Source organism: Anas acuta, chromosome 4 (assembly GCF_963932015.1).
Source record: "Anas acuta chromosome 4, bAnaAcu1.1, whole genome shotgun sequence".
Classification (NCBI taxonomy): Eukaryota; Metazoa; Chordata; class Aves; order Anseriformes; family Anatidae; genus Anas; species Anas acuta.
The window spans coordinates 38,744,338-38,751,910 of record NC_088982.1 but is presented as its reverse complement, the minus strand read 5'-3'; the positions used below and the strand labels follow the sequence as shown (position 1 = coordinate 38,751,910).

Below are 7,573 nucleotides of genomic sequence, written 5' to 3'. Positions count from 1 at the left end.
TGAATTCCCCTCTTTTTCAGCTGATACTGTGATCTAATGCTGAAAGTTACAGCCACTATGTCAAATCAACCCCACTGGAATTGTTAAGATCAAAATAGATCACAGTTAATTCTAGTAATGATTAGTGACTATTCATATAAATCAAAACCTTGACATATGGAGATATATCACTGCAATCCAATATTTATCAAGTGATAGTTTTACACAAATAATGAAATGTGGTTATTTCCATGAGAAGTTTTTTCCACTTTAATGTTGTAATTAGTAGACTTGAAATTGCAATTTGTCAAAATGCCAACAAGTGAAAAATCTATTTTCTGAGGAATCCCACCTGTTAGTAGAAAGCAAAGAAGGAACTTAACTAAGCTGTCTTTCTGAAATAAATAATAATAATAATCTTATCTATACCTTAAAAGCACTCTAATATCCACATAGCCTACTCTGTCTCATTCCTCTGACCTTTTTTTTTTTTTAAAGGCAACTCTGAGGAGAGAGGTTTGGAATCACCTTTTGAAAATAATGTTATGTTTAAAGAATGGGAGAGGAATAAAGTTACTGCTTAAAAATATCGTTCTAATTTCAACTTCCATATTCTTCCATAATTGCTTGGAAGAGATAATTAGACTTTGCGGAATAAAGAGTATGTTTATACTATACAATGCAGCCTGATGCAAGCTGGCTTTTGAACCAAAATAATTGACTAACTGTATTAGTGTAGCGTAGTGTAAATAAAATAAAAATCATAAGACTTCCTGTGAGGTTACTGAATATTTTGCAGTGGGTAGCCAGCCTTAGGTCATGTGCATACAAACTGTTCTTCGTTTTCTCTTTCCTCCTGGGCTCATCTTTTGGATCTGGTAACATACTGTGGATTTGCTGCTGCATGTTCTGGGTAGAACACATCAATCAGTAATGCTTATTTCCAGGAGTTTTGAGGTGATCTAGACTAGCTCTTAAATTAGTTAGTCCAGATATTAGCTAAATTATTTGTTGTGCCCCCAGAATGCAATGACTTGATGTAGATACCTACTGTGAGGGAAAATACTGACATAAATTGGTTTTTCAAAGGTATTTAACTACCCGCAGAGGTTCAAAGGATTCCAAAGAACTGCATGAAGGATATCCAAGGCATGCATCATTTGTTCCTCTTGTTCCCTAAGGTAAGGAAAGGCAAAAATTTTGCTTCTGTTTTGGTTTTAATCTATGCATGACTGCAGATTCATGTGTGTGCCCCCTCACTTTTTTTTTTCTTCCCATGTGCTTTTTATTTGTTTGTTTTCATGCTGAATGAAAAACCCACAGACCAAGCTACCCTATAATTCTGGATAATTGAGTTATTCATTTTAAAATCCTTAGCTGGTAGGAGGAAATAATCACTGTGCCTGTATGAATTAGGAAGGTGCCATTCCATTGAAACCAAGGTGAGACAATTTGTTTCTGGAATACCTGTGAGAACTGAGCTGTTGGAGAATGAATACCTTTTGAGATAAAACTAGACTAAACAGCTTTAAGCTTCCTTTTGCTTGTTGGTACCTGCAGTTCTGAACATTTTATTTGAAGTTTTTCTTTTGTTCCACATAAAAGATGAAAACTTTGTCCATCTGTTCTAAATGAAATGTTTTGCTTTAAAAAACAAACAAACAAACAAAACACACACACACATATTTTGATGGTTAAACTGTAATGCATTATTTTAAAAGCACTTGGTCATATCCTCAGTTGGTGTGAAATCAATTTTGAAGTTAATAACTCTACAACAGAAAATAATCTAACCAATTTACCTCTTCACAACATTCAGTTTTTGAGAGGTCCACCATTTAATAATATCCGAAGGAAAACACCATTTTTTTTTATCATATGAGTGATTGTATCTATTCTTTTTCATCTGTGAGACTGTGTATCCTCAGCTACTAATTAAACAGTCTGGAAAACAAGGTTGAAATGAATGATCTAATATATTTATATAGCGGCATTATTTAATATGTCACAGACACTTGCTGTTTTGGGTCCGCTACTGTCAGGATTTTCAAGTTGTAACATCTGTCCTGTGAGAGAACAGCTGTGGCCTTAAACATGATATTTCAGCTTTGCTTTCTCTGCCTTCACAAAAAAAAAAAAAAAAAAAAAAAAAAAGTCTAAATTGCTATGGTAAAAATATTCAAATTCAGGCATCTCTAAACTTCACTGCATGTGCGCATGTGGAGAATGTAGTACACAAATGACACCACTACTATTGAAAGGTGAACATCTGAAGATTGGCTTTATTAATAAAACATTGACACCAAGTACCTGAATACATTCTAACATACATACTTAATCAGTTGTCCAAGCAAAGCAATGAATCTGGAGAAAGTAAGATGATGTCACATTTTCTTTAATAATGGACAAATACTTCAGGGGATATGTTTCTATTTCCTTTCTGATTATGAGCAAATTTTGCAAAACTAAGAACATTTCCTTGAATGTAAGCTCTCTAATATTACAAATAACTGGTCATAATCTATAAAATCTTGGACTGAGTTTTTCTTTGGAGTTGGTCAGTAGCATTGTTGATTTTGAAAAATGCTGACTATAAGTAGTTTAGGAAATGCAGAAGAAATGAATCTTTAGCACTTGTAAGAGTAAAAAAAAAAAAAAAGTTTCATTAATTCAAGGAATAATCACTGGATAATCAGTGATTTTAAAGAGGTTTACAATAGTTCATAATAACTTGTTAAAGCAAGTGGCTAGAAAATATACTGTATATAATTATTAATATTTAATAACATGAATACACTGAATAGCATTACCTGTGGGCTGATGATAATAGAGGGCACTTAATTAACCCATTCATTAATCAGGATGGAATTTTCACAATTCTGTGCTTGCTGTTATGGAAAGATATAGAGGTGCTTCAAATAAATGTTAGGTAATCTCAGGTAAAATATGTCTATTTGAGCAAATAGACATTAGAATGACATAACTTTGAGAAATATTGGTAAGATATTTTAAATTTCAAAACAAAGGAAAAAACATTGAATCTACAAATACTGGAGAAAGAGGTGTGAGAGTGAAGCTGGCATAGTGAATTATAGAAACATTTTCATTTGTAACATTTCTCTTCTGCATTTTCCATATTCAGTAATGATGATTTCTATATTCAGCAACGAGCATTGCTGTCAGAAACAGTAGTTCATGTAGGATGTACCTACAGGGTCCAGAAACCAATTCAGGGAAAGCCCATGTTTCCTAATTCCTGTTTCTAACTGCCTTCATTGTGGAAAAAGAGTGAGTATATACAAATGCATGTGAAACAAACAATTATTAATTTGGATATCTGTATGATGTTGCATCAGTACCTCGGGTTGCTGTTACGCTTGGAAATTATATGGGTCCCTAAAACTATCCTTTTGGTGGAACATGCCTACTGCTTACGTGATCTGATTTCAGTACTAAAATTAATATGGTTAATATTAAAGTATTTGTGGAATCCAAGTTGATCTGTAATGTAGTCTTAGTTTTCTGTTGTCAATTACAAAGAAAAGGAAAAAAAATGCCTACTACTTGATGGCTTCCATCATTTGTCCATTTTCCATGGACAAACTGTTGGAATCTAAAGTCCTGTGGGATTTTGTCTCATGACTGAACCCTCTTGTATTTAATATGTAATGAAATACATATGAAAGTTTCCTCCCTGATACAAATTAAATAAATAAAATTTTGCTCCTTTTGGTAGCTCTACTCCTTTAAAGGAGAAGCCAGAAAAAATGCTTCTGTGTTGTTCCACACATCTGTAGTAACTGACAACTTTTGAAAACTAAGATTTCTCTGTCAGGTTAGACTTAAGTGTAACAGTGACTTCAGAACTGATGGGGAAGTGAGGATAAACTGATTTCCATTTAAGTGTGATCCAATGTGTTATAACCTGGCCTACTGTTTAATTTCTTGCATGTGCATAACTCCTGTTGATTTCAAAACCTGGAAAATGGCCTAGGGGATTATCTTCCTTATCTCCAAATTTAAATTTAGTGTAGGAGATGAAAAATGGCATTTCATTGCAAGCGCTCAGCAAAACATGGGAAAGTAACTTTAATTTAATAAGCCAATTATTTTCCTATTAATTAAATGTGTATTGATTGTTGCATGAACAATTATTGAGTTTAGCAAGTATGAAAGAGATTAATCTTCTTATCTAATTAGTAAAGAATTGCAGGGGCAATACAAATACATTATTAAAAGGTACTGTACTTGTGAGAAAGTTAAGGATTTATTCATAAGAAAAAAAAATGTATGAGTACATATTGTAGAATTTACATTAGAATTTGGGGAAGAAACAGCTTGAGAAATCTGCTAGCAGACCATCTTTCCCAGTGCCTTAAGATTATATTTATATGTGTGAACAGACAATAATGGGATATGTACCAGTCACACTTATAGACGTTAATAGTCTATTTACTAATGTCAATAAATAAACATCTGTTTCCTTACCACCAAAGGACTGGAAACCTGCTAAAAAGAAAAAGAAAAACAAACAAAAAAATGCTGCACGTAGAGTAGACAGTTGAGGGAGAAATTCATGAAGAAAAAATGCTCTCTTTAAAATATTGTTTTCTATCCTGCAGAGTAGGAGCTGTGTAGCAAAAGAAAGCACAGGACAGCTAGGATCTTTTCTGCTAGAGGCTATGGACATGTTAAACTTTTGGATAAATCAGGGCACTGAGAATGTGTGTGGATGAGAGGGATAAGTGGTGCAGGCTGAACAAGGGTGAATAGCCCTTTCTGCCTGTACATAGCACACACAGCACTCCTGAAAAAGCTTACTCTGTAATTGTTATGTAATTGTTAAATGATATAAAATTGGAATGGTTTCACGGACAAGGATGACTGATTTTATAAGGGATTTTTAAGGAGATGAACCACAAATTTAAGTAGTTCTGGGCACTATTTTATAGCTCTATTGGACAGATGAGGTTTGTGGGTCATTTTGAAGCATTTGCTAGCTATGCAAGCAAGTAATGTGTTTAATTCTATTTTCATTAATGAGAAAGGGACTGTTGAGATGTGTCCCATAAAATGGTCAGGGTAATCTGGTGAAGAATTGTTTAAAGCAAAACAAAATCAATTGAAGAGAGAGTGAACTAATTTGTGTTGCTGCAAGATTATGATCAGGAGAGACTTGAAATGTTAATTCAGAAAAACTGTAGTTTAGCAGGTGTAGTCAGACAGAATTAACATTATAATATACATATTTTTTCACTGAAAGATTTCATTTAGCTTTCTAGCTGTTAAACACAATGGAAATAGATGTGTAGAAGTAAAAAGAAACTAGAAAGGAATTCTTAGAAATTTTGAGCATCTTAATGAAAGAACGAGGTATTTTTTCAGATGCTAGAAAAGAAAATGTCTTTGCATCTTTATAAAATATAATTGCTAAAGATAAAAGGTGCTTGGGAATCCTTGGGAAAATTTCTTCAAGTTGTTTTAAAGCCAATAAAAAATTCATAAAGCTTCTCAAAATGTGTTATAGAAATTCAGTATACCTAACAGTAACTCTTTCAGAACATATAACAGTAAAATGGCTTGTCCAAGGTCAAAGCAGATCAACAGTTTCAGTGTGGATCAAATCCTATGAACTCTTGTTTTAGTTCTTTGCTTTTGTTACAAAGCTGTTTTCTATTTCTTTAGCTATGGCAATTTAAAGCCAGTCAAATAGTTGTGCATATTTCATATTTTCTTCTATAACATCTTCAAACTTATTTGTTTTGTGAAATAGAATGAAACAACCTCTGTCTCAATTTGTTTGATTTCACTCTCCTTCAAGCATGTCCTGATTCCAGGTCATAGGCTTGTTGTAAGTTATCTTGCCCATGCTTTTCTTCCCATTCACAGTTTGATGCTGCGAAGGTAGGGGGAATTAGCAGTCTTCTGCAGCAGCTGTTTCATCCACTGAAGACATGGACCGTGCATTACTGGCTTTTAGAGTGAGAAGCCAAGTAGTGCCCTTTGACCTATTGCTCCTGTGTCAGTAAAAGAAGCTGAAACAGCTGTTTCTCAGAGGACAGCAAATGTATCAACAAAACACTTTGAGAAAGCTACATTGCACACATCTAGGCTCTCTACCTAGATGTGGCAAATGAAGGCTATTTTGGGTTGACAAATATATAATAACTCAAGAAGAGATTTGTAAAGAGCAAAGTTTGTTCTGAGCACCTTGAATCTTTTCAATGTTTTGGGCCTAGGAAAAGCTGGGATTGTTTTAGGTCAAGGAGACAAGATTTGCAATGTTTTCTCTTGCAGGAGGATTTTAGGTTCCCTCTATTGTGAGACTATCCTGAAACACTCCTTTCTCTGTTTCTCTTTTCTGTCCATGCTTCTTTGCTCATTGAACTAAATTAACTGTTTAAAAATTGTCATCAGTGCATATTTCTGCAAGTCTTATGGGTATGAGTGGTGAGTGGTGGGCATGCACTGAAACTTGGCACGTGAAAGTTCTTACACTTGCATACTTAGTTTTTAGTAGTCACACCAAGACGAACAGGAAGTGTTACCATCCAAAAAGTTGCCTTTGTGTTTACCAGTATTGTATTCCTATCAATATCTGGGATATTTCTTGTGTAAGTCAGAGCTCTGTTGCCATTAGTTTCCTTTCTTATTTTAGTACATTCACTTTTGGCCATCAGAGGCCTGGACATAAACCTAATCCTGAAAAGAGCTATACTTAAAGGATGAGAAACCCTGAAACCAATTAGTTCAACATTAGAAATGTGTGTATTTGTAGGAAAATTGATGAGTAAGAGGGATTTCTAGACAAACTGTTACATCCTAATCATACTGTAAAGTATTATCACTAGCTAATATAAGAACTATTAATGATTCAATGCTATGTATTCATGGTCTATTTCAATGAAAAACAAGAAGTGGTGTGAGTGTCTGACAAGTACTTCAATGATCAAAATAATATTTGATTCTCTTGGAATGCCTTTGAATAACTGTTTTAAACCAATCACTTCAAACTTAAATGATTTTGTATTACTATTTAAGGATTCTGCAAAAATCCAGATCCAATTTTTGGATCACATTTATATGCAGAATCTCTTATATCAATTTAAATTTGTAGATATGAATAGCCTATTTGATTTATGTGTTTTTGCAGACACTTTCTAATCTCTGAATTTTTAATACTCTAGAAGATGTGCATTTACCAAAGAAAGTATCTTGTAAGGAGATATAAGGTGCTTTTAAGCACATAGTTAGTAAACAGTGGTAACAAAGTATTTCCATTCCCACTTTTCTATAGGCATGATACAATATTATAAACCAGTCATATTATCCTGTAGTACTGACTATCGAAAATGACAAGAATTCAGTATGTTTCAGCTGGGAATTATTATAAATCAGCTACTGTTAAATGCGATAGCTTAGCCGTTTTGAAAATCTTATTTGTAATCCCCAGAGCCGTTGGTGCCAATTTAGAGTAATTGTTGAACAACAACCATGCATATTTTCAAGCAAATTAAGTTCAAGCTGTACAGACTGAAACAGAATTCTTCACAAAGTGTTTGGACAACAGAATTTTTTCACTTTACTGCAATTT

The 7,573-nt window shown here is 33.7% G+C and overlaps 1 long non-coding RNA gene across 1 annotated transcript in view; it reads left to right on the top strand.

Moving 5' to 3' along the window:
* The first annotated feature begins 1,066 nt into the window (after positions 1 to 1,066).
* LOC137855246 (uncharacterized) overlaps positions 1,067 to 7,573 on the top strand; it is a 28,428-nt gene continuing 21,921 nt past the window's right edge. Inside the window, exon 1 of the long non-coding RNA XR_011095635.1 lies at positions 1,067 to 1,160. This is a non-coding gene — a long non-coding RNA (uncharacterized lncRNA). The remainder of the gene's footprint in view (positions 1,161 to 7,573) is intronic.